The sequence below is a fragment of the Natrix helvetica genome (assembly GCF_964273705.1).
Source record: "Natrix helvetica genome assembly, chromosome: 5".
Classification (NCBI taxonomy): Eukaryota; Metazoa; Chordata; class Lepidosauria; order Squamata; family Natricidae; genus Natrix; species Natrix helvetica.
Window position 1 is genome coordinate 150,852,678 of NC_138551.1, and position 27,094 is coordinate 150,879,771.

A 27,094-nucleotide genomic window follows, 5' to 3' on the forward strand; every position below is an offset into this window, starting at 1 on the left:
TTTTCCTCCTCCTCCTCCTCCTCCCCCTCTTCTTCTTCCTCCTCTTCCTCCTCCTCTCACTTCCTCCTCCCTCTGTCACCTCCTACATCTTTCCTTCTTTCCTCCTCCTCCCCCCCTCTTCTTCTTCCTCCTCTTCCTCCTCCTCTCACTTCCTCCTCCCTCTGTCACCTCCTACATCTTTCTTTCTTTCCTCCTCCTCCCCCCCCTCTTCTTCTTCCTCCTCTTCCTCCTCCTCTCACTTCCTCCTCCCTCTGTCACCTCCTACATCTTTCTTTCTTTCCTCCTCCTCCTCCTCCCCCTCTTCTTCTTCCTCCTCTTCCTCCTCCTCTCACTTCCTCCTCCCTCTGTCACCTCCTACATCTTTCTTTCTTTCCTCCTCCTCCTCCCCCTCTTCTTCTTCCTCCTCTTCCTCCTCCTCTCACTTCCTCCTCCCTCTGTCACCTCCTACATCTTTCTTTCTTTCCTCCTCCTCCTCCTTGTTCTCTCCCACCCTCCTCCTCCTCCTCCTCCTCCTCCTCCTCCTCCTCCTCCTCCTCCTCCTCTCCCACCTTCCTCCTCCTCTATCATTGCCTGGGAAAGCGCCCCAGTACGATGCAATGGGACGCTAGAAATTAAAAATTCTCCAGGGCCCACAGCGGGTCACCATTCCAGCTGAGACGCTTTATTTTCCATTCCATTTAGTGAACTGCTCCGTTAAGATTAATTGATGGCATTTCAGCCTCTCCGGGGGCTTTGCTTTCTGTTTTCTCTCCCCCCCCCCGCCTTCCCCCCAAAAAAGAACATTGATGGGATCAGAATTTTAAAATGAATTCATAATATAATGTGGCATGTGATATCCAGATGAGAGGCCTTAATCGTCATTGCTGGCACAAAAAAAGGGGATAATCTCTCTCCCCCCCCCTCCTTTTCTCTCTCTCTCCCTTTCTCTCGTTCGTCTCCCCATCCCCTTGGCCCAGACAGAAAATGAGGAATTATTTTAGCCTGGCCTATGCAGATGCTGCTTTATTTATTCACCGTGATTTGCACCCGGGATGGAACGGGAGCAGAATACAAACTGGCAACCTGGAACCGCTGAGCTTCATCTAGAGAGGCCCAGGGTCCCCTTATAGGAGACGGCATTAAAAAAAATACATAAATAAAAATCCGCAGCATCTTTTAAATCATGATTCTCTGAGCTAGAAAGAACAGGTTTCACACACACACCCCAACTTTGGGCACTTGAAGATGGGTGGACTTCAATTCCCAGAATTCCCCAGACTGCCTGGGAGTTAGGACATAGAATAACAGAGTGGGAAGGGGCCTTGGAGGTCAGCTAGTCCAGCCCCCTACTCAAGCAGGAGACCCTGTACCATTCCAGACAAGTAGCTGTCCAGTCTCTTCTTGAAAACCTCTAGTGTTGGAGCATTCACAACTTCTGGAGGCAAGGAGTTCCACTGATGAATTGTTCTCACCGTCAGGAAATTCCTCCTTAGTTCTAAGTTGCTTCTCTCCTTAGTTTCCACCCATTGCTTCTTGTCCTGCCTTCAGGTGCCTTGGAGAATAGCTTGACTCCCTCTTCTTTGGGGCAACCCCTGAGATATTGGAAGACTGCTATCATGTCACCCCTAAATCCTTCTTTTCATTCAACTAGACCTACCCAGTTCCTGCAACTGTTCTTCATATGTTTTAGCCTCCAGTCCCCTAATCCTCTTTGTTGCTCTTCTCTGCACTCTTTCTAGAGTTTCAATCTCTCTTTTTTATATTGTGGGGGGACAATATAATGTCTATAGTGTGGTGACACAATATAATCCTGATATGAAGTCCACACCTCTTCCAAGTGCTCAACCTTGAGAATCACTGCACTTGTGGAAAGATAACAGGGGATCTTCTTGGACTACAGATCCCAGTTCTAATCCAGAGGGATACCTGCTCACCTCCATCCCATCCCGTTTTTTGTGGCCTGCCAGCGGCCAGCAGAGTGGGCAGCAGATTCGGACAGTGAGGAGGGTTGGGGAGGAAGATGGGCCATCCTGGAGTCTGGAGAAGGCTCTGATGAGGGCCCTGTGTCGGAGGGCAGAGATGGGGCCAGGGCCGTATGCCAGTTATCAGCTGCCTTCAGAGTCAGCAGTGAGGCAGAGGAACAGCTGGAGCCTGTTCCCAGTGTGCGCATGCGCAGAGCTGCCAGAAGAAAAGAACAGCTCAGAAATCAGGGTCGACTTGGGAGTAAGGTCACAGGTGGACGGTGAATGGCCCCTCCCATAGGAAATAAAAGAGGAGCGAAAGGGGAGGGGGCTTTTGCAGGAAACAATTTGTTCGTTAGATTCATTTCAGGAGTGTGAAGATCTGTCCCTGAATCTCAGAGACTCTGTGCCCAGTCTTTCTTTGCACAGCACCTCATTTGAGAAATATTTATATGGCAGCTTTCCAAGCTAGATAAGGTCTGTGGTCATAAATCCACCTTTGAAAGACTGTTTATCAGGCCTTGGCTGAAGGTGAATGGGAGGAATTTACATTCATTTAATAAAAGTGGTTTTGTCGGGACCAGGACTCTGCCTCGTGCTTTTTGGGGAAACCTAGGTCAGAACAGTGGCATTCACACCTACACATCAGACTGCCTTCTCTGTCATTGTCTTCTCAATCTCTTTCCCTCCCTCTCTCCCTCTCTCTCTCTCTCTCTCTGACGGTTGGGTTTCTCAATCTCTTTCCCTCCATCTCTCCCTCTCTCCCTCTTTCTCTCTCTCTCTCTCTCTCTCTCTCTCTCTCTCTCTCTCTCTCTCTCTCTCTCTCTCTGACTGTTGGGTTTCTCAATCTCTTTCCCTCCATCTTTCTCCCTCTCTCTGTCTCTCTTTGTCTGTCTCTGTCTCTGTCTCTCTCTCTCTCTCTGACTGTTGGGTTTCTCAATCTCTTTCCCTCCATCTTTCTCCCTCTCTCTGTCTCTCTTTGTCTCCCTCTGTCTCTGTCTCTCTCTCTCTCTGACTGTTGGGTTTCTCAATCTCTTTCGCTCCCTCCATCTTTCTCTCTGTCTCTGTCTCAGTCTCTCTCTTTTTCTCTCTCTCTCTCTCTCTGACTGTTGGGTTTCTCAATCTCTTTCCCTTCCTCCCTCTCTCTCTCCCTCTCCCTCTCTCTCTCTCTGACTGTTGGGTTTCTCTGACAGATCCCACATTCAATTCAACTCGCATGTCAATTCCAGAAGTAGCTGGAAGGGCCTCGGTTTGCTTTTATATTTCGCTTTTTAAAACTCCCCAACGAAGGGGAAGAAAACCGTTTCTAATGGCTCTTCTTCGCTCCTAGCGGGGCCTTGAGACATTTAATATGGAATTTTTTGAGAGCCTCTCAACGCATCTTGGCTCCTTTTGGGGATTCCTACCTTCTCCTCCGCTTCCCTCTCACTCTTCCCAGTGTTATTTATTTCTTGACAAGACAAAGAAGAAGGTCCTCATTTGTCCGGAACGGGGCTTCAAATCCTCTCCCGAAGTTGACGCTCCGAAAAAGACTCTGAACCTGAGCACTAGCTGTGCACAAAACCACCAAAGTTTTTTTTAAGTACAAGAAAGTCCCCAAGGACTTTCCGGCACATGAGAATTTATTTAATTTTTGTGCAGCTCTTGAGTTGCTGTGGAGACAAACGGCAAAGGCGACCCCACAGGGACGGTGGTTTGTAGGATGCAAATAAGCTTTGCAACTTCGCTGCTTTCCATACTTCTTCTTTGGATGAGAAGCAAAAGGTCTTCCAGAAAAGTCCAATTGCAAAAGAAAAAAAAAAGCAGCTTTTGGGATTCTCCACCACGTGTTGCTTCCCTGGGAAGAAAATCCGGGAATTCCCCTTGAATTCTTTGCGCGCAATTGGGCGTCCTGTCAAAGCACCATCTCACCGTCCACCCAAACGGCGTGGAAACATTTCCGTCAGGCCGCTCCGCCTCATCGTCACTCTGCCTGAGGTGTGTCCTCATCCTCATCGTTTAACGACCCCCGTAATCCCATGTGGGGTGGAGTCTTGGGCAACTGAATGGAGCTGAGTGTTGAATGGCCAGCTGCCGTTCCTGACGCCAGTGCGGAGTTTTGTTCAGCAGATACATTCTCATTGTGCCCAGAGAGAGAGAAATATCTGCCTCTACCTAGGATCGAACTCACAACCTGGAAACGATGAGGAACAAGTGAAAAAAAAAAAAAAAGCACACGCAACCGAGGCTTCCCGTTTATATTTCAGGAGGGATCTTGCCAGGAACCATTTCTAATACTTCTTTGGCCCGCTTCCCTTTCTATTATGATGTCTTGGCAAACTCATATGAGAAGGAGAGTGGACTCCCAGCCCTTTCCTTCTCCTTGTATCTGAAAGCCCCATTACCGAGGCCTTGGCCTGAAGAGAAGACTTCCGTTTCTTCACTCACGTCTTCCTTTTCTAAAACACGAAGAAGCAGGCGGCGTTTAAAAAGATGGAAACTCCTGGGATATTGGATGGTGCGATGTTTTGTTTTGTTTTTTTCCTCCTTCCAAAAATGAACATAAGATCGAGCCTTCGGTAGCAGAAACCACAACTCGGCAAGGCCAACAGTTTCAAAGCGTGAGATTACAGATTGACAGAGTCGGAAGGGACCTTGGAGGTCATCTAGTCCAACCCCCCCCTCCAAGCAGGAGACCCTACACCATTTCTGACAGAGGGCAATCCAGTTTGATCCCCTCCCTCCTCCTCCTCTCTGGGGCAGCTCCTCAAATATTGGAAGATGCTCTCCTGTCTCCCCTGGTCCTTCTCTTCCCTAGACCAGCCGTGCCCAGTTCCTGCAACCGTCCATCGTGTGTTTTAGCCTCCAGTCCCCTCATCATCTTGGTTGCTCTTCTCTGCCCTTTTGTGCACTCTGCACAAGGAAGGGACCTTGGAGGTCATCTAGTTCAACCCCCGCCCAAGCAGGAGACCCTACACCATTTCTGACTGATGGCAGTCCATTCTCTTCTTGAAAGCTTCCAGTGATGGAGCTCCCACCACTCCTGAAGGCAACTTCTATTCGATCGGCTGATTGTTCTCACTATCAGAAAATTCCTCCTTATTTTTAGGTTGAATCTCTCCTTGTTCAGTTTCCATCCATTATTATTCCTTGTCTGGCCTTCGGGTGCCTTGGAAAACAGGTTGACCCCCTCCTCTCTGTGGCAGCCTCTCAAATATTGGAAGGCTGCTCTCCTGTCTCCCCTGGTCCTTCTCTTCTAGCCATGCCCGTTTTCTGCAACCGTTCATCGTATGTTTTAGCCTCCAGTCCCTTCATCATCCTGGTTGCTCTTCTCTGCACTCTTTCTAGAGTCTCCACATCTTTTTTAATAGTCTGGTGGCCAAAACTGGATGCAGTACTCTAGGTGTGGCCTTACTAAGGCTTTACAGAGTGGTATTAGTACCTCACTAGATCTTGATTGTATCCCTCTGTTCATGCAAGTTAGGATTGTGTTGGCTTTTTTGGCTGCCGCCGCACACAACTGGCTCATATTTAGCTGGTTGTCCACAAATCAGTTGGAAAAACTTCAGATGTTTGAATTTGAATTGCTGGGGTGAGAGGGAGTAATGAAAGTCACTTGTCAATCCCGAGAAATAAGTTGTCTATGGAGATCCTCCATCTCCAGGTTGTGTCTGTCCCGAAGGTGCTTTTTCCCCCTCCCCAAAAAAGTCGACTGAACTTCCTTGTTTTTTTCCCTTCCTTGAAAACATTTCTCATCCAAGGAGCTTCTCCAAGAACCGAAGAAGCTCTTCGGATGAGAAGCGACACCTCCTCAAGGAAAACAAAAAACAAGACAAGTCCAGCTGCCTTTTGGGGAAAAACCCACCTTTGGGGTCCTGCAAAGAGTTTGGAAAACCTTTTGTCCGGTATCGGCACCAACTTGGCGACGTCTGGGTTTTAAGGCGCCCCGTTTAACCGTCACATCGGTGGCCCGATGCGGACGTTGGCGCGGTCCGCCAGGGATCTATTTATGGAAAGCGCTACAGGAGCAGGAGTCGCAACCCTTCCCATTTTACAGCTCGCAACATCGAGGCCAAGGCCCCGACACATGACCGAAGGTGAGATTCTCCAGCCTCCTCCAGCACCTGCGGAGGACGTGCGAAAGAGCAGAGTCGGCTTCCAACTGTTGTGCCTGCGATCATCGCGAAGCCAAGCTATTGTTTGCCTCTTCCTCTCTGCCGTTCCCTTCCTTTGTGCTCCTGTCAGGAGATCGAATTGCCTCCTTTTTCCAGGAGAGTTAATGCTCCTTCCCAACCCAAGTGGTCCAGCATCACAGAAGCCAGGGAGAAGTCCTCTCCTTCTAGTTGGTCTTTTGTCCCTTCTCTCTCTCTCACTCTCTCTCTGTCTCTCACTCTCCTCTCTCCCCTCGTCTCTCCTCTCTTTCTCTCTGTCTACCTCCTCTCTGTGTGTCTCTCTGTGTGTCTCTCCTCTCTCTCTCCTCTCCCCCTTCTCTCCATCTCTGTCTGTTTCTCTCCTCTCTTTTTCACCTCTCTCTCTCTGTCCTTCTCTGTCCCCCTTTCCTCTCTCTCTCTCTCTACTCTCTCTCTGTTTCTCTCTGTCTCTCCTTTCTCTGTCTCTCTTCTATCTCTCTCCTCTTTCCTCTCTCTCTCCCTCCCCTCTCTCCTCTCTCTGTTTCTCTCTGTCTCTCCTTTATCTGTCTCTCTTCTATCAGTCTCTCTCTCTCTTTCCTGTGTCTCTCCCCTCTATCCATCTCTCTTGTGTGTCTCTCTCCTCTCTCTCTCCCCCCTCTCTCCCCTCTCTCTGTCTCTCTCTCCTTCTCTGTCTCTGTCTGTCTCTGTCTGTCTGTCTGTCTCTGTCCCCCTTCTCCTCTCTCTCTCTTTTTCTCTGTCTCTCCTTTCTCTGTCTCTCTTCTCCCCCCCTCTCTCTCTCCTGCGTCTCTCCCCTCTATCCGTCTCTCTTGTGCGTCTCTCCTCTCTGTCTCTCTCTCTCTCTCTCTCTCTCTCTCTCTCTCCTCTTTCCCCTCTCTCTGTCTCTCTCCTTCTCTGTCTCTCTCTGTCTGTCTGTCTCTCTCTCTGTCTCCCCTCCTCTTTCTCTCTCTCTCTCTCTTTTTCCCCTCTGTCTCTCCTTTCTCTGTGTCCCCCTCTCTCTTTCTCCATCCTTCTCTTACTACCTGCCCGGTTCCTCATCCTGGCTGGGGACCAGGATGAGGCCGGAGAGGAAAAGCTGCATCTCCCAGGAAGTTTTTTGCCTCTTTGCGCCGAGATGCATCCTTCGGCTTGCCTGAGGACATCTCCGAGATGCTCTCGCCGCCGCCGTTGCACTGATGCTTCTCGCTTCCTGGCTGCAGGACTTTCTCTCTCCTCCTCTTCTTCATCCTCCTCTTTGACCACCCTTTTCGGAATATGGACGACTTGAAAAACCCCCGGTGCCTCAGCCCTGATCAAGGTAAGGCAGGGACGGTCTCGGGGGGGGGGCTGGGGGGGTGTCTCCTACCCCCGCCCCATGCAACCCCCCCCCCTCCTCAATCTTTTCTTAAGGGATGGAAGCGTTGCAATCAATCCGGGTCGTCTCTGTTTCGGAAATAAAAGCTTCTCAGGACACCCCCAAGGGGACGCATCTTTGTTATGCAAGGAGCTGGGGGAGATTACGTGGGGTGAGGAGAGGTTTTGGGGTGAGGTGGGGTGAGCCTTTCGGAGAAAAGTTGGATTTTTTTAAAAAAAATTAGCGGTGTTTGTTTTGGCTGTCGCTTGAGGTTTGCAATGGTCGCGGAGCTCTACTCCCTCCCTCCCTCCCTCCCTCCCCCCCCCCCCCCGGCAGAAACTTCCCCGTGGAGGCAAAACCAGGCTATGGTAACAAGGCAGAAGTCTCCCCTGGTGGAAGGCCACTCTTCTTCTGTGACTCCGGAGCTCTCTGGCAAGAAGCAATGGGCATTTTGTTAAGAAAATAAGAATCATAGGGATGCCAGGGAGCCCAGTAGGTACAAGGAGTGTGTAAAAATCCTGAAAGCCATCTATGGGGAGGGGGAGAGGGAGGGGAGAGAGCTTTCCTTCCTTCCTTCCCTCCCTCCCTTCCCTCTTTCCCTGTTTTCCCCCTCTTTCTTTCCTTCCTTCCTTTCTTCCTCCTTCCCTCTATCCCTCCTTGCTTCCTTCCTCTCTCCCTCCCTTCTCTTTCATTTTCCTCCTTCCCTTCCTTACCTCTTTCCCTGTTTTCCTCCTCCTCTTTCTTTCCTTCCTTTCTTCCTTCCCTTTCTTCCTCCTTCCCTCTCCTTCCTTCCTCTCTCCCTCCCTCCGTCCCTTTTCTCCTAACATTCCTCCCTTCCACCCTCCCTCCATTACCATCTCTCCTTCCTTCTTTCCTTCCTTTCTTCCTTTTCTTTCATTTCCTTCCCTCCCTTTTTTCTCCTAAACTTCCTTCCTTCCACCCTCCCTCCATCATCATCTCTCCTTCCGTTCCTCTCTTTCATTTTCCTTCTCTCCTTCCCTTTTTTCTCCTAACCTTCCTTCCTCCCACCCTCCCTCCATCACCATCTCTCCTGCCCTCCCTCCTTTCCTTCCTTCCTTCCCTCCTTCCTTCCTCTCTCTCTCCCTTCTCTTTCATTTTTCTTCCTTCCCTCCCTCCATCACTGTCTCTCCTTCCTTTCTTCCTTCTCATTTTCCTTCTCTCCTTCCCTTCTTTCTCCTAGTCTTCCTTCCTTCCACTCTCCCTCCATCACCATCTCTCCTTCCTTCCTTCTCCCTCCTTCCATCCATCCTTCCTCCCTCCTTCCATCCTTCCTCTCTCCCTCCCTTCTATTTTTCCTCCTTCCCTCCCTCCATCACTGTCTCTCCTCCCTCCCTCCCCAGCTCGCCAGTCCGTCAACAGTTGGGTATGGCCTGTGTCTAGAATTTTACCTGATTTTTCTTTTAAGTCAACCCTCCCCCCAATACTTTGGGGTTGCGTGCTGAACAACTTTAACTTAGACATGCGATCGCTTATTCTGTAGACACCTTGGAGAACTGTGTGCCTCTTTAAAGAAGTGTGAACAGCTTGGAGAACACAACAGCAGCGAAAGCCTGCCACGGTTTGATGCTTTGGCCACTGGCCTTTGGAGCCCCTGGCATCACAGCAGCCAACAGATCTAAATAATATATCGGCTGTGTTTCTTCCTCCCCCCCCCCCCCCCCGCGGGGTATTATGCAAGCTTTACAGGAAGAGGTGCCACTTCAAAGTCCATTTCACCAGGAGGGAAACTGGTGTTATTTCCTTCCCCCCCCCCTCTCCTTCCTAAGTTGGTATTTTTATTCTATGTCACAGCAGAAACAGGTGCCTTCCATGTGGAACGTAGCTATCTATACACCTGCTGCGTGTAATTCTGGACTAATCATGGAGAATCTTTGGGGGGGGGCTTGTGCTGGGGAAATTTGAATATATTATTTATTTGTAAATCTGTCCAGAGTCACGAATGTATGATGGGCAGTATAGAAATAAGATAGATGGATGGATGGATGGATGGATGGATGGATGGATGGATATAGAGATAGAGATAGAGATAAATGGATGGATGGATGGAGAGATAGAGAAAGGAAAGAAAGAAAAGAAAGAAAGAAAGAAAGAAAGAAAGAAAGGAAAGAAAGAGATGGGTGGATGGGTGGATGCATGGATGGATGAAGATAAATAGATGGAAAGATAGAGAAATAGAGAGAGATAAATGGATGGATGGGTGGATGGATGGAGATAGAGATAAATAGATGGATGGATAGAAAGATAGAGAGATATAAATGGATGGATGGTGCTAGAGCAGTGGTTCTCAACCTGTGGGTCGGGATCCCTTTGGGGGGTGTCAAATGATCCTTTCACAGGGGTCGCCCAAAACCATCAGAAAACACGTATTTTCGATGGTCTTAGGAACTGAGACACCAATTTTATGGTTGGGGGTCACTACAACAAGTGGAACTGTATTAAAGGGTTGCGGCATTGGGAAGGTTGAGAACCACTGAGCTAGAGATATAATGGATGTAGAGAGAGAGAGATAAATGGATAGAGGCATGGATGAATGGAGATAGAGATAAATGGATGGATGGAGAGATAAAAGAGAAAGAGAGAGAGAAATGGATGGATGGATGGGTGGAGGGTGGGTGGGTGGATGGATGGAGATAGAGATAAATAGATAAATGGATGGAGTGATAGAGAGATAAATGGATGGAGTGGTAGAGAGATAAATGGATGGATAGGTAGAAAGAGATAGAGGAAGATGATAGATAGATAGATAGATAGATAGATAGATAGATAGATAGATAGATAGATAGATAGATGAATGATAGATAGATAGATGATAGATAGATAGATAGATGATAGATAGATAGATGATAGATAGATAGATAGATGATAGATAGATAGATGATGGATGGATGGATGGATGGATGGATGGATGGATGGATGGATGGATAGATAGATAGATAATGGATGGATGGATGGACGGGCAGGCACAGACAGGAAAAAAAGTATAGAATATCTGACTTTTCACCCTGTTTTTCTGAGTCTGCATAATATATCGAGGTGGAAACTCATGCCACAGATATGAACTGCACCGACCATATTAAAATGGGAGGAAATTAAGACTAGGATAAGTCTAACATAAATGCAATATTAGACTTTTAACTGGCAGGGAGAAGTGTGTTATGCAAACCCACCCAATGTGCAACTTTGCAGCATTATTATTATTATTATTATTATTATTATTATTATTATTATTATTATTATTATTATTATTATTATTATTATTATTTTAAGGACGTGGGGCGAGGGGAGAGCCAATTCCAATTTTGAACTCTTGAACGACAGCACCTGGCTTTCCGACCTGAGCCAGGTGCGAGCGACGGGGAAGATATCCTTCCCAAAAAAGTCACTCACCAGACGTGGAAAATCAATAGGACAAGAGAGGATGAAGCTATTGATTATTCATTTAATGGGAACAAATCTCTCCTGCTTTGGCAGTTGGCAAGCTGCAAAAGGCCTATTATACATACCAACAGCTCCGGGAGGTTGTTTTATTTATCTTTTAAAATCTTATCCGTCTACCCAATGTGGCGAGAATCCAATATGGGATATTAATCATCTTCTTTTAATGACCCCATCATCCCTTGCGGGGTGGAGTTTGGGGCAACTGAATGCAGCTGAGTGTTTCCTGGCCGGATACCTTCCAGTCGCCAAAGAGGAGTTTTGTTCAGCAGATATATTTCTCATTGTGCCCCGAGAGAGAAATATCTGCCTCTCCCCAGGATCGAACTCACAGCCTGCTGATTGTGAGGCGAGAGCTCCACCTCTAGGCCACGGCACCACTTGGTTCAAATTCTGCAGTTTGTCGGTTACTGACCCCATAATTGCTTGCGGGGGTGGAGTCTTGGGCAACTGAATGGAGCTAGCAGAGTGTTGAGTGGCCAGATGCCCTTCCTGTCCCCAGAGCGGAGTCGTCTCCCCCCCCCCCCCCCAGCAATATGGGATTTTCATACAAAGCGTATATTAACCTGCTTTTCACTTTTGGACTCTGTCTGGGGAAATAAATTTCGTCGCGCAGGGGAAATGAGGACAAGGGTGTTTAAACGTGTAGAAGGGACAGAGGAGCATCGAGCGAAGGGACAAATCAAATTCCCAACTGCTTTTGGTTTTAAAGAAAAGTCAGTCCATGAAGGCCCCTTCCAGCTCTGTTCTGATTGATTGATTAATTGATTAATTGATTGATTGATTGATTGAAATGGTCTACGGTCTCTTGCTTGAGCAGGGGGCTGGACTAGAAGACCTCCAAGGCCCCTTCTAGCTCTATTCTGATTGATTGATTGATTGATTAATTGATTGATCGATTGAAATGATCTAGGGTCTCCTGCTTGAGCAGGGGGCTAGACTAGAAGACCTCCAAGGCCCCTTCCAGCTCTATTCTGATTGAATGATTGGTAGAAATGGTCTAGGATCTCCTGCTTGAGTAGGGGGCTGGACTAGAAGACCTCCAAGATCCCTTCCAGCTCTATTCTGATTGATTGATTGATTGATTGATTGATTGAAATGGTCTAGGGTCTCCTGCTTGAGCAGGGGGCTGGACTAGAAGACCTCCAAGAACCCTTCCAGCTCTATTCTGATTGATTGATTGATTGATTGATTGATTGATTGATTGAAATGGTCTAGGGTCTCCTGCTTGAGCAGGGGGCTGGACTAGAAGACCCCCAAGCTCCCTTCCAGCTCTATTCTGATTGATTGATTGATTGATTGATTGATTGAAATGGTCTAGGGTCTCCTGCTTGAGCAGGGGGCTGGACTAGAACACCTCCAAGGCCCCTTCCAGCTCTGTTCTGATTGATTGATTAATTAATTGATTGATTGAAATGGTCTAGGGTCTCCTGCTTGAGCAGGGGGCTGGACTAGAAGACCTCCAAGAACCCTTCCAGCTCTATTCTGATTGATTGATTTATTGATTGATTGATTGATTGATTGAAATGGTCTAGGGTCACCTGCTTGAGCAGGGGGCTGGACTAGAAGACCCCCAAGCTCCCTTCCAGCTCTATTCTGATTGATTAATTGATTGATTGATTGAAATGGTCTAGGGTCTCCTGCTTGAGCAGGGGGCTGGACTAGAACACCTCCAAGGCCCCTTCCAGCTCTGTTCTGATTGATTGATTAATTAATTGATTGATTGAAATGGTCTAGGGTCTCCTGCTTGAGCAGGGGGCTGGACTAGAAGACCTCCAAGGCCCCTTCCAGCTCTGTTCTGATTGATTGATTAATTAATTGATTGATTGAAATGGTCTAGGGTCTCCTGCTTGAGCAGGGGGCTGGACTAGAAGACCTCCCAGGTCCCTTCCAGCTCTATTCTGACGGATGGAATAAGGAGGGTCAAGTGATAAATAAACAGCCATCAAATCCCCCGCAGCAGCTGAGCTGTTCTGATTAGTTAACACCGGCACTGCCCAGCCCTGTCACTCATCCTGCCACACCAAGTCTCGGCTGTCAGTTCTGCTGGTGTCAAATGAGAATCTGAGTCTTTAGCGAGGACCAAGTTGTCCCCTCGCATCAGTTCACGTTGTTTGAGAAGGCAACGAGGCCGGTGTGTAGAAAATCCTGCAACACCCAGGCTCCTTCGCGTCCAGAAGTCGTAAACGCTCCAAATATTGGACGTTTTTAAGAAGAGGTTGGACAAGTATTTGTCTGAAGCGGTGTAGGGTTTCCTGCCTAAGCTAGGGGGTTGGACTAGAAGACCTCCATGCTCCCTTCCAACTCAGTTATTCTATATTCTAACCTAAAGCCACCTTGAGTTGATCTCAACACATCACAAGGACTAGGGCAGACATGATGGCAGGATTCCAATATCTCAGGGGCTGCCCCAAAGAAGAGGGAGTCAAGCTATTCTCCAAAGCACCTGAGGAGGGCAGGACAAGAAGCAATGGGTGGAAACTAATCAAGGAGAGAAGCAACCTAGGAGGAATTTCCTGGCGGGGAGAACAATTAAACGGTGGAACAACTTGTCTCCAGAAGTTGCAAATGCTCCAACACTGGACGATTTTAAGAAGATGTTGGATGACCCTTTGTCTGAAACAGTATAGGGTTTCCTGCCTGGGCAGGGGGTTGGACTAGAAGACCTCAAAGGTCCCTTCCAACTCTGTTATTCTATATTCTAACATAAAGCCACCTTGAGTTGATCCCGACAACAATATGCCATCCTTCCTTTTTTCCAGTTTCATCCAAATAAATCCTGACCCTGCGTAGTTTTCAGGACTTAACCGAAGGCGTTCTTAGGTGTCTCCTGGGAGATTAACGTGGGATCAAATAATCTTGGTGCTTCCCAGGGCTTTTAAAGCAGAAAGGCTTCAAATATGGATCTTGTTTGCGGACATGCCTACACACCGGGGTGAAATTTTTAGCATCTTCAGGAGTGCCAGAAGGGGGGGGAAAAATCAGTGGGAGAAAAACAGACCATAACCCATTGGAAAGAATTCAGTTGGAGCGTCGCTTAGCATCATTTTCTTCTCGCTCACACAGAAAAACACACACCACCATTCAAAGTTTACAAAGGCACTGGGAAAAAGTGACTTACGGCGGTTTTTCACACCTACGACCGTTGCAAGTCTCCCCACCGTGGTCACGAGATCCAAATCCAGCCCACTGGCGATCGACTCACCTTTATGATGCTCGCAGTGTCCCTGGGGGGGAGGGTTGTTTTCCCTGATCCACTTTTGCGACCCTCCAAAGTCAAGGGGGGAAGCCAGATTCACTTAGCAACGGTGCGACAAGTTTCACCACTGCTCTGCAAACGAACGTCGCTGCTTCCTTCGCCTAAGTACAGGATAATGAACCGTATACGCTGGCCTCCTGCTGCCGTTTTGGTTTCGCACCCTGTGCAAACACCGCAAACCGACTTCTCGCAGTTTGCCGAACCGCAAACTCTGCAATCCCATTTAAAGTTTGTTGAAGGAGTGAAGTGGGTTAAGCCATTCCATTCTTGCTTCTCCTGGCTGTAACTCATGGATGTGTGTGTGTATGTGTGAGTGTGAGTGTGTGTGTGAGAGAGAGAGAGAGAGAGAGAGAGAGAGAGAGAGAGAGAGAGAGAGAGAAAGAGGAGACACACACAGAGAGACAGAGATAGAAGAGAGAGAGAGGAGAGAGAGAGACAGAGAAAAGAGGCAGAGAGAGAGGGGGGGAGAGGCAGCAAGAGAGACACGGAGAGAGGAGAGACAGAGAGAAGAAAGAGGCAGAGAGAGAGAGACAGAGAGGGAAGAGGAGAGAGAGGAGAGAGGCAGAAAGAGAGGAGAGAGACAGAGAGAAAGAGGAAAGAGGCAACGAGAGAGACACAGAGGAGAGAGAGACAGAGAGAGGGAAGAGGAGAGAGGCAGAGAGAGGAGAGAGTCACAGACAGAGGAGAGATAGAGAGACAGAGAGAGGAAAGGCAGAGAGAGAGGGAAGAGGAGAGGAGAGAGAGACAGAGGCAGAGAAGAGGGGAGAGAGGAGAGAGAGACAGAGAGAGAAGAGGGGAGAAAGGAGAGACAGAGAGAGGAAAGAGGCAGCGAGAGAGACACAGAGGAGAGAGTGACAGAGGGATGGAAGAGGAGAAAGGCAGAGAGAGGAGAGACAGACAGAGGAGAGATAGAGAGACAGAGAGAGGAAAGAGGCAGAGAGAGGGGGGGAAGAGGAGAGGAGAGAGGCAGAGAAGAGGGGAGAGAGGAGAGAGAGACAGAGAGAAGAGGGGAGAAAGGAGAGACAGAGAGAGGAAAGAGGCAGCGAGAGAGACACAGAGGAGAGAGTGACAGAGAGATGGAAGAGGAGAAAGGCAGAGAGAGGAGAGATAGAGAGACAGAGAGAGGAAAGAGGCAGAGAGAGGGGGGGAAGAGAGGAGAGAGGCAGAGAAGAGGGGAGAGAGGAGAGACAGAGAGAGGAAAGAGAGAGGAGAGACAGAGAGAGAAAGAGGGGAGAGAGGAGAGAGGAGACAGAGAGAAGAGGGGAGGGAGAGAGAGAGACAGAGGGAGGGGGAGAGAGAATTATAAAGTATTAATGAACTGTCAAAATAATACAGTTACCATTTCTCCAAAGTCATTATTATACCAATTAAGAACGCTAACAAAGGCGTCTGGCGTATAAAACGATGGTTTAAGTAAACAATACATCTTTAAAAGTCTTTGGGTCTGTAATGTCAAGCTCTCCCAATTCCCAAGCCACTTCGTGAAGTTGACAAAACGGTTTTGCCTCTGAAAGCTTTCATAGTCGTTTAAAAGTGAGCGACTACCGGGGGGGGGGGGGGACACACACAAATCCACCGCTCTCTTAAATTAAGTGCGGAATTAACCTGTTTAGATCGTGTCCTTTTCTGCAACTTGTCCTGTAAGAATTCTGAATTATTTATCATCAGCGTGCTATAAATAGACCTTGACACCGCTGCTAATAATTAACGACGTGCCCATTAGAAGCCTCTGAACCCATTAAAAACCCTCACCCTGATAATCACGAAACGGGCATTCTCGAGTTGCCGGGGCAGGGTTGTAGCCAAGTGGCCTTGGCCCGTGTGTGTGTGTGTGTGTGTTTGTGTTGCAGAGGCACCACATGCTGGTCCTTTCCAGGCTGGCCCCCCGCAGGCCATTACTAAGCACCCTGCATGCTGGATACGGCCCGCGGGCCGTGAGTTTGACATCCCTAATTAAATGTGTTACCCGTATCAATTTCCCCAAACTTTATGCTGTTTGCACAGTTTTCAGCTGTCCCAAGCGCTGCGATATGATCATATTTCCCCGCTCCACTTTTCCCTTCTGCTTCTCCCTCCCCTAGGAATTTCCATTTCCTAGGAAATTTGGAACAAGGAGCGGCATTTCTTACGATACAGGCCAATACGCCCAGCTTCTGCAGAACTTCATCAGAACATCTCTCTCTCTCCCTCTCTCTCTCTCTCTCTCTCTCTCTCTCTCTCTCTCTCTCTCTCTCTAATTTAATCCCAGAACTCTTAACTAGATTGCCGTAGAAAAAATGCAGTACTGGCAAAAAAATAAATAAAACAAAATTGGTCATTGCAACTTGAAATGAAGGACAGCATTAAGCATTCCGATGGCGCCTGCCCTGGGCTGTTTTTCCCCTGTTTAATTAGCAACCTTGCGCCCTTAGCAAGGAGGAAGGGTGGATGGCAAGGAGTAAGTGGAACACCGAGAATGGGGTTGTTTTGTGGGCACCTTTGAGCGACGTCAGCCAGGACGCCTCTAAGGACTGGCGAGCGCTTGGTGTAAATCAAGAGGGCCCTCATTATCTCAAGGAAAGGGCTGAGAAAGGTCTTTCTAAAGGCAACAAGGGCTCCCCTCTCCTCCGTAAAGTGGGAACTCCTTCGGCGGTTCCTTCCGAGCCCTCGTTTAATTAATTGGATCGATGCAACGGAGCGGCTCTTTGCAAATTTCAAAGGCCTGGAGGTGAGACTTAAGACTTAAGCGGACTTTATTGTCGCTTTGAATGTACACTAATTGGCATAGGTTAAAATGAAATTTCGTCGCATACAGATCTCAAAGGATCACCACCTCCAATATGCACTACCTAAGCATGGCTGACTGACTGACCGACCAGCTATACAATACAATACAATAGCAGAGTTGGAAGGGACCTTGGAGGTCTTCTAGTCCAACCCCCTGCCTAGGCAGGAAACCCTATACCGTTTCAGACAAATGAATATCCAACATCTCCTTAAAGACTTCCAGTGTTGGGGCATTCACAACTTCCGGAGGCAACTTCTGTTCCACTGATTAATTGTTCTCACTGTCAAGAAATTTCTCCTCTGTTCTAAGTTGTTTTTCTCCATGATTAGTTTCCATCCATTGCTTCTTGTCCTGCTCTCAGGTGCTTTGGAGAATAGCTTGACTCCCTCTTCTTTGGGGCAGCCCCTGAGATACTGGAACACTGCTATCATGTCTCCCCTAGTCCTTCTTTTCATTCAACTAGACAAACCCAGTTCCTGCAACCGTTCTTCATATGTTTTAGCCTCCAGTCCCCTAATCAACTGAATACAGACATACGTGCTGGAATTTTCTAGAATGTATACATGCTAGAAACAGCAACGTCTACGCTGGCTTGGGCATGTCGTAAGAATGCCTGATGGTCGGACTCCAAAAGATCTCCTGTATGGAGAATTAGTGCAGGGAAAGCGCCCCGGAAGGAGACCACAGCTGCGATATAAGGATATCTGCAAGAGGGATCTAAAGGCCTTGAGAATGGACATTAACAGCTGGGAAACCTTGACCACCTGATCGGTCAGCATGGAAGCTAAAGACGCAGCATGGCCTTCTCCAATTCGAAGAGAGACTTGTTTGTCAGGCTGAGGCAAAGAGGCCGTCCTGGAACCAGCAAAATCTGGGGGCTGGGCAGGGGGCAGAATGTATCTGCCCTTAGTGTGGAAGGGATCGCCACTCCCGAATTGGCCTTTTTAGCCACACCAGATGCTGCTTTAGGACATCCTTCCAGAGCACGATATCAAAGTCTTTCAAGACTGAAGGATGCCAATGAACAGACAGACAGACACAAAACGATGGCTGTACCCACATATATTATACTGGCTGGATACCCGTGCTTCGCGACAAAACTATGTGATCGGGCTATGCAGGAGAAATTTGGTTCACAATCTATTGGCTCAGTGGTGGTCGGTGATTGAAGCACAGAAGGGAATATCGCTCCCGCCGCCTTGAGTCCGGAGGCAGTTCCATAGGTGGAAAGCGTGGACATTTTGGTGAGGTACCGATGTTTAGTACTGCAAGGAGCCCCAGACTGCTCCTGAGGGAAGGAGTGGAACGTCTGCCGTGTTGAGTTGAGGTAACGGAATGTGAGGCAACTGGCAGTTGGAACAGAGTTTTTTTTCAGGTGGGGAGGGGGAGTAGAATGTCTTAGCATCAGAGCGTGTTAATATAAGACAACTGGCAGTTGGAACAGAGTTCTTTTCAGGAGGGGTGAGGGAGTAGAACTCCTTGGCATCAGAGCGTGTTAATTACTGTATAAGAAATACTAATGATCTGATGGTCATTTCAAAAAATCCTTTCCTAGCGAGCTCATACGTGCCAAAGGATGGCCAATGTACGTATCCCAGGATAAGGCTGCGGGATCCAATCTGGGTCGGTCACCGGGATGGGAGGCTTTGTCTTCCAAGACCCTCAAGGATGGACTCCAGCAAGAATCCGAAAGGTGGGAAAGGCAAAACCTCGTGTCTTGGTGACCGGCCCAGATTGGACCCTGCATTATTTTGCACGCTCGTTTGGTGAGGCCCACCCAGTGTCAGAGTTTTTTAAAGTCCCACGATTTGGCTGAGTTGCGGGGTTTTTTGTACCCTGCCTATATCTAGGTCCTCTTGATTATTATTATTATTTCCCTTTGCCATGCATAAATGCAGCGGAGTGTCTGATCGAACATTCTGTTTAATTGGTAAACCATTTTTAATTTGGTTTCTAGTGCCCTTGGGTGGCCGCTGTCCTACGATTGCAAGCTCCGTGCATTTCTGCTTCTTAATTAGTCCGAAAAATCATTCATTAAAAGGGATGTCTGCAAATTCACCCGGGAATTAATTCACTTAATGTCAGCAGTAGCCTTTCTGGAAGTCTTGATATGCCCGAACGCAAGTGAGAGTTTAGAGGGAGGGGGTTGCTGATCCACGACGAAGCACATATCTGACCTTTACTCTGAGCAGAGAACCAACAGATCTTGCTAGATATTTGCACCCCTGGCCAGCCTCAAGTCAGCCTCAAAACAGCACCTTAGCAGCCCATCATATCATCTTTTTTTAACAACCCCATAATCCCTTGCGGGGCGGAGTCTGGGCAACTGAATGGTAAACTGAGTGTTGAATGACCCGATGCCCTTCCAGTTGCCGATGAGGAGTTTTGTTCAGCTGACATATTCCCATTGTGCCCAGAGAGAGAAATCTCTGCCTCTACCTAAGATTGACCTCCCATCCTCCACCTCTTAGGCCACCACACCATCATATGGCAAATTAGCAACCCATCATATGCCTTCATTAAATTGAGGATCAAGCCAGAAATCTGCTTTGGATACACTCCAAATAGTATAGGGAGCAGATGGGTGCAGGTAGGCCTTGACGTATGACCACAATTGAGCCCTTAATTTTCTGCTGCTAAGGAAAACAGTTGGTAAGCGAGTTTTGCCCCGTTTTACGACCTTTCTTGCCTCGGTTGTTAAGTGGCTCCCTCCCATTGTTAAGTTAGTCACCCGGTTGTTGATGTCACTCATGTCGGGGCGCCTGTGGTGACTCATGCACTCGTGCCAGCGAAAACGGGTTCCCGAGCTCCGTTTTCTGCTGCGATGACCTCCTGCAGCCCTCTGCCAGTGAACACGAAGCTCAGGAGGGCTGCATGTCAGCCCTTGCAAGCTCTGTTTTTGCTGGCAGAGGCACTGCGGGCCGGTCCTTCACTGTTTCCAGGGCGGCACCGCGAGCTGGATCCGGGCCCCCCGAGCCTTGAGTTTGACACTCCTGATCTAGTCGAACCCTCCGCTCTGGTTGACGGGATCAAAATCTACCGGATGACATCCTTGCAATAAATCAGGATGTTTCCCACCATCGTTGGATGGCCCACCACTTCGCTTCGCGCTTCTCTTTGTCAGACTTAATTTTGAGTCTCCTGATGCTCTTGGCGGTGTCTCTTCTTGAACATGTTCCAGGGTATCAGGCTGGAGACAAAGATGAAAGTCGAACAGCCGACTCCAAATTGTCGTTTTTTTCCCTTCCTTTCTTTCTTCGCTTGCTTGTTCAAAGCCCAAAGTTCCAATTGGGAGTTTGCATGCAGCTCGTTTTTTTTTTTATTGTGGTTGTTGTTAAGTGTGGGTTTTGTGCTTAGCTCTGTGACCAAGCTCATTAAGGGCCGGTGATAAAGGGTACCAACCGTGGAGAATTCTGTTTGTCTGTTTGCCAAGCACCACGTGGAATAATTGGCTTTCGGGGTCATTTTTCTGCCCCTGGCTTGTTAATTCATCCAGGTTTAGAATAGAATAACAGAATTGGAAAGGACCTTGGAGGTCTTCTAGTCCACCCCCCTGCTTAGGCAGGAAACCTTACAGACAAATGATTATCCAACATCTCCCTAAAAACTTCTAGTGTTGGGGCATTCACAACTTCTGGAGGCAAGTTGTTCCACTGATTAATTGTTCTCACTGTCAGGAAATTTCTCCTCAGTTCTAAGTTGCTTCTCTCCTTGATTAGTTTCCACCCATTGCTTCTTGTCCTGCCCTCAAAAGCTTTGGAGAATAGCTTGACTCCCTCTTCTTTAGGGCAACCCCTGAGATATTGGAAGACTGCTATCATGTCTCCCCTAGTCCTTCTATCTTTCTCTTAGACATACCCAGTTCCTGCAACAGTTCTTCATATGTTTTAGCCTCCAGTCCCCTAATCATCTTTGTTGCTCTTCTCTGCACACTTTCTAGAGTCTCCACATCTTTTCTACACCGTGGCGACCAGAACTGAATGCAGGATTCCAAGTGTGGCCTTCCCAAGGCCTTATAAAGTGGCATTAACCGTTCACGTGATCTTGATTCTATCCCTCTCTTGATGCAGCCTAGAACTGTGTTGGCTTTTTTGGCAGCTGCTGCACACGGCTGGCTCCTATTTAAATGGGTTCGGTGTAAAAATCTGACAGTTATGAAAATTCATGTGCAATGAAGACAGAATATAAGCCAAGCTGAGATATAACCCAGATTCTTACCATATTGCTGATTGTTGGGTTGAAATGGGAGCCCCCCCAGGGGACTAATAGAAAACTTGAGGAAGGCAGAGGAAGAAATATTGCTGATGTAGCCTTACGCGGTAGCTCAGTGGCTAAGACGCTGAGCTTGTCGATCAGAAAGGTCGGCAGTTCAGCGGTTCGAATCCCTAGCGCCTGTAACAGAGTGAGCTCCCGTGACTTGGCCCAGCTTCTGCCAACCTAGCAGTTCGAAAGCACGTAAAAAATGCAAGTAGAAAAATAGGAACCACCTTTGGTGGGAAGGGAACAGCGTACCGTGCGGCTTCGGGAGTTGAGTCATGCTGGCCACATGACCACGGAGACGTCTTGGGACAGCGCTGGCTCTTCGGCTTTGAAACGGAGTTGAGCACCGCCCCCTACAGTCAGGAACGACTAGCACAGATGTTCGAGGGAAACATTTACCTTTAGCTTTAGCTATGGGAAGATTTTTTTTGCTAATTATACCACTTACGTTGACGAAGCAAACAGCAGAAATGCGATTTTGTTTTAATTTGTGGCCTCACCTAAGGGACAATATGTCACTTTTTTCCAGTGCCGTCGTAACTTTAATCGGTCATTAAACAAATCGATATAAATTGAAAATTACCTCTATCTCCCGAATGCATGTACAGTCGTGTGCATTTTTGTGTTTATTAAATTCAGTGGGACTTGCTCTGGGATTATATTCCAAACAGTTATGCAATTGCTGTGATTTAATTTTGGGGAACAACAATGTATAAATCGACCTGATTTTTTCTGTCCCTTTTCCCTCTCCTCCCATTTCTCCAGGAATAGGAGTTTTTATTCCTGGGGCCTAGGTTTGTTTAAAATGTATTCCAGAGTAACGCTAACTGGGTTAGGTTAAGGTTTTTAAGCTCTCTGCTAAATAACACACGTTAGGAATCCATAGAGAAGGTCTTCCATTCTTATAAGGCCACGTTTTCCCATTAATATTTCAAATTAAGCTTCCTTGAAGTCGCTGTGGACAATACTCCATCTTCATTCGTCCAGAGCGTGACCCATAGGATTGAAAGTGCCCCCGTAGGTCAGCGCCTCCAATACGTGGTGTAAATTACTCGCAGCTCTGTTGCAGGTGGCTTCTGTTTTTCGGATTCAAATCTAGGTAGAGAGAGTAGGTGGAAGAGAAGATGAGTTTCCAGGAACCTAGGAATGATAGAAGGTCTCGGAATATTTAGACCCCCGTTTTTGTTTTAGGTTTACACGAGAGTAGAATAGAATAGAATAGAAAAGAGAAGAGATAAAGAGAAGAGAGAAGAGAAGAGGAGAAGGGAGAGAATAGAAGAGAAGAAGAGAAGAGAAAATAGAAAATAGAAGAGAAGAGAGAAGAGAATAGGAATTAGAATAGAACAGAATTCTTTATTGGCCAAGTGTGATTGGACACACAAGGAATTTGTCTTTGGTGCAGATGCTCTCAGTGTACAGAAAAAGACAAGATACATTCATCAAGGATCATAAGGTACAACACTTGATGATAGTCACAGGTACAAATAAGCAATCAGGAAACAATCAATATCAATATAAATCGTAAGGATACAAGCCAGAAAGTTACAGTCCTGCAGTCATAAGTGGGAGGAGGTGGGCGATAGGAACGATGAGAAGGGTAATAATAACAGTAATAGTAAACCATCCGGGCTTAGGTTTACAGTATTCAAGCATGGCTGATATCTGCAGCAATGAAGTGCAGGAAAAATTAAGTACCGTATGTATGTATGTATGTATGTATGTATGTATGTATGTATGTATGTACAGTATGTATGTATATATCTCTCTTTATCTATATCTATCTATCATCTATCTATCTATCTATCTATCTTATCCATCTGTATCTATCTATCTCTATCATCTATCTATATCTATCATCTATCTATGTCCCTACCTACCTACCTACCTAACTACCTACCTACCTACCTACCTACCACCTACAATATGTTTCTGTCTATCTATCTTCTGTTCATCCATCCATATTTCTCTTTGTATCTACCTACCTACCTATCTAATCCATCTGTATCTATCTGTCTATCTATCTAGATCTATCTATCATCTATCTATATCTATCTATCAATCTGTTTATACCTACCTACCTACCTACCTACCTACCTACCTACCTACCTACCTACCTACCTACCTATCTATCTATCTATCTATCTATCTATCTATCTATCTATCTATCTATCTATGTACCTACCTACCTACCTACCTACCTACCTACCTATCTATCTATCTATCTATCTATCTATCTATCTATCTATCTATCTATCCAGCTATCTATCATCTCTCTCTCTCAATCTCTATCGATATCTATCTATCTATCTATCTATCTATCTATCTATCTATCTATCTATCTATCTATCATCTATCTATCATCTATCACATGCCTGATTTGGTTCCTACAAATTCATTCCGTGCAGAGGGCGCCTCTGCCCACTTCGGTAGCTGGCAGCACTTAAATAATTAAAAATCCCATATTCCCATCTAGCCTTCTCTCTTTCTTTTTCTTTTTAATTGGGAATGGGGGCGCTAACCTGAACTCACAGCTGCAGCTGACACTCTGGATTTTGTCATTCTATGATTTCTGCTGGCAGCTTTTACTTTAGGAAAGAGAACCACCTGGCTTTGCCCTCATTTGTCATTCTCCCTTCTGAACCAGGAGCGCCCAAAACTGGATAAGAGGCTCCGTTTTCTTGGAAGTTGCTGTAGCTTTCGTCCAGTGGCGCAAGCTCAGTTGACCAGAGCATAGCGCAATAGCCCTTAGACTTATATACCGCTTCACAGGGCTTTTACAGACCCTCTCTAAGTGGTTTACAGAGTCAGCCTCTTGCCCCCAACAATCTGGGTCCTCATTTTACCCACCTCTGAAGGATGGAAGGCTGAGTCAACCTTGAGCCAGTCGGTCAGGATCGAACTGCTGGCAGTGGGCAGAGTTAGCCTGCAATACTGCATTCTAACCACTAGGGAGGGTGGGAGGAAAATAGCAGTAGCACTGAGACTTATATACCGCTTTACAGTGCTTTACAGCCCTTTCTAAGGAGTTTACAGAGTCAGTTCTATGGCCCCCAACAATCTGGGTCCTCATTTTACCCACCTTGGAAGGACGGAAGGCTGAGTCAACCATGATATAAATGGCTTGCATCTTTGCAACGTATTAAGTTTGCACTCCCTTGGCCTTCTGTTCTACCTGCCACTTTCATTTAAATCTTGCTCTGGGGAAGTTTCTCTCTCTCTCTCTCTCTCTCTCTCTCTCTCTCTCTGTCTCTCTCTCTCTCTTTCTCTCCCTCTCTCTCTCTCTTCTCCTTCCAGCTATGTTCTGGATTTCTGAGATGTAGCTAACGCAACTCAACATCCACCTGGTGCCTCTGGCTTCAAAAATTAAAATGAACCTTTTCATCACTCGCCTTCCCTCCTCCTTTTGAGCCAATGACCGAGTGAATTATTTCCCCACGGTCCGTCCTAAATCTGTCATGTGTTCCTAATGGGACATGGCTGTCTGGAATCATCAAACCTGCCACTTAATCCCCAGGTAGCCTGCTCTGATGAATCTCTTGACTGATGGGGATTTAATCTACCTGTCTAACTGACCAGGCCAGGTGCATGGCGTCCCTAAGGTCTGGATTCCTGTTATGTGGGGTGAGGGGGGGGGGAAATGAAGGTAGTTTTTTCGTTTAAGATATAATGATCCTTCTCTGGGAGCTCCGCACGAAGAGACCTTTAGATGAAATCGGAATAGCTGCAGCTAAAATTTAAAAGCAGGTGGAAGGCTACCGCGTTTCCCGGAAAAGGCGACCTACCCCAGGGCATCTGCAACCTTAAACACTCAAAGAGCCACTTGCACCCGTTTCCCACAGAAAATCCTGGGAGCCACAAATCCTTGCTGGGCATGGCCAACTCGACATCACTCTCCCACCCAGGCACGTGGCCCTCTCCAGACATGCCTACCCAGGTTTTGTGGCTACTTGTGTTTTCTGTGGTAAACGGGTAGCGCTCTCTCTCTCTCTCTCTCTCCCTCCCTCCCTCCCTCCCTCTCTCTCTCTCTCTCTCTCTCTCTCTCTCTCTCTCTCTCTCTCTCTCTCCCCCCCCCATCTCTCTCATCTCAGGCCAAGCAAGGAGTGACTGGAAGGGGAAAGTGAGGGGCGGGGCCAGCCAGTGGTGGGTTCAGCTGATAGGGAGCCACAGCAGGGGGATGAAAAAGAGCTGCATGCGGCTCCAGAGCTGCAGTTTGCTGATACCCTACCTAACCCAAAAGAAAGTGTTCAGCTGATAGGGAGCCACAGCAGGGGGATGAAAAAGAGCTGCATGCGGCTCCAGAGCTGCAGTTTGCTGATACCCTACCTAACCCAAAAGAAAGTGCTAGCTTGATTTTTACATCCGATGATGGATATGGGGAGAGAAGAGGAGGGGGAAGAAGGAGGAGGAGGAGGAGGAGGAGGAGGAGAAGAAGAAGAAGAAGAAGAAGAAGAAGAAGAAGAAGAAGAAGAAGAGAGAAGAAAGAAGAAGAAGAAGAAGAAGAAGAAAGGAGAAGAGGAGGACGAGGAAGAAAAAAGAAAAAAGGAGAAAAGAGGAGGAGGAAGAAAGAGAAGAAGAAGAAACGAAATAGGAATGGGAGGAGGAGGAAGAGAAGAAGAGGAGGAGGAGAGGAGGAAAAAGAAGAAGAAAGAGAGAAGAGAGGAGAAGAAGAAGAGAAAGAAGAGGAAGGAAGAGAAAAGAGAAAGAAAGAGAAAGAAGAAAGAAAGAAAGAAGAAAGAAAGAAAGAAAGAAAGAAAGAAAGAAAGAAAGAAAGAAGAGTTGTTGTCCAGTCTCTTCTTCAAATCCTCCATTGATGGGAGGACTCACAACCTCTGAAGGACAACCATCATCTTTACAAAAAGCAAGACTGGGCGAGGCTCAGAAAAAACACCACGGAGGCCTCATTTCTCAGCAGAAGCGCACAGCCTGGCCCCTTGCTTAACCTGGGAGGAACCGACTGGAGGGGGGGGGGAAATCAACCTTCTCCCACAGGTGTGAATCCTCGGAGGAGGAGGGCCCTGCTCCAAGGCGTCTTCTTCACCCGTCTGGGAGATTGTACTCGCCCTCGACGTGTTTGGCTGTCTTGTCTCGTAAAGTCGGCCAGAGGATTTGAAGTGGGACGAGAATAGCAACCTTCTTCCCCTAAGTAGCTTTCAGCCTTTAAGTACTTCGGCTCTTTTTCTTTTTTTTTTACCTGGGAGAGGAAGAATCAGGCCACCAGGTCTCTGCTTGAGTCTTTGCTTGGTCGTCTCTGCATGAAGTACATGTTGTTATGAGGGGATGTGGATACGTTTAGCTTCAGAAGGAGTTCATATTTACTAGCACTGATGATGTTACCTAGTTGGGTAATGAAACGTCTGCAAGATAACAAGCAAGCTCAGAGAGCACCAAGGATCCACAATCATCCTCCCCCTCCTCCTCTTCCTCGCACTGATGATGTTACCTACCCCATAGTCCACTTCTCCTCCTCCTCCTCCACTGACGATGTTACCTGGTTCGGTCATGAAACGTCTGCAAAAAAAAAAATTACCTCAGAGAGCACCAAGGGACCCCACAGTCCACTTCCTCCTCCTCCTCCTCCTCCTCCTCCTCCTCCTCCTCCTCCTCCTCCTCCCCTCCTCCTCCTCCTCCTCCTCCTCCTCCTCCTCCTAGCAGAGAGGATGTTACCTAGTTGGGTCATGAAACATCTGCAAGAAAAATATTACCTCAGACAGCACCAGGGACCCCATAGTCGTCGTCGTCCTCCTCCTCCTCCTCCTCCTCCTCCTCCTCCTCCTCCTCCTCCTCCTCCTCCTCCTCCTCCTCCTCCTAGCACTGATTGTTTGGTGGGTCATGAAGCGTCTGGAAGAAAAAAAATTACCCAAGAAGCACCAGGGACCCCACAGTCCACCTCCTCCTCCTCCTCCTCCTTGCACTGATAATGTTATCTACCCCATAGTCGTCGTCGTCCTCCTC

At 47.5% G+C, this 27,094-nt stretch overlaps 1 protein-coding gene and 1 pseudogene across 2 annotated transcripts in view; one reads left to right on the forward strand and one right to left on the reverse strand.

Moving 5' to 3' along the window:
* Positions 1-490: 490 nt before the first annotated feature.
* Positions 491-26,810, forward strand: LOC309393773 (annotated as a pseudogene). The gene is made up of 2 exons: positions 491-586; positions 26,710-26,810. The product of its transcript is annotated as an uncharacterized misc_RNA (transcript).
* Positions 21,214-27,094, reverse strand: part of TTC34 (tetratricopeptide repeat domain 34) — a gene marked incomplete at its 5' end in the record, with an annotated part of 233,841 nt that continues 227,960 nt past the window's right edge. Inside the window, one exon of the mRNA XM_081954171.1 lies at positions 21,214-21,311. The remainder of the gene's footprint in view (positions 21,312-27,094) is intronic.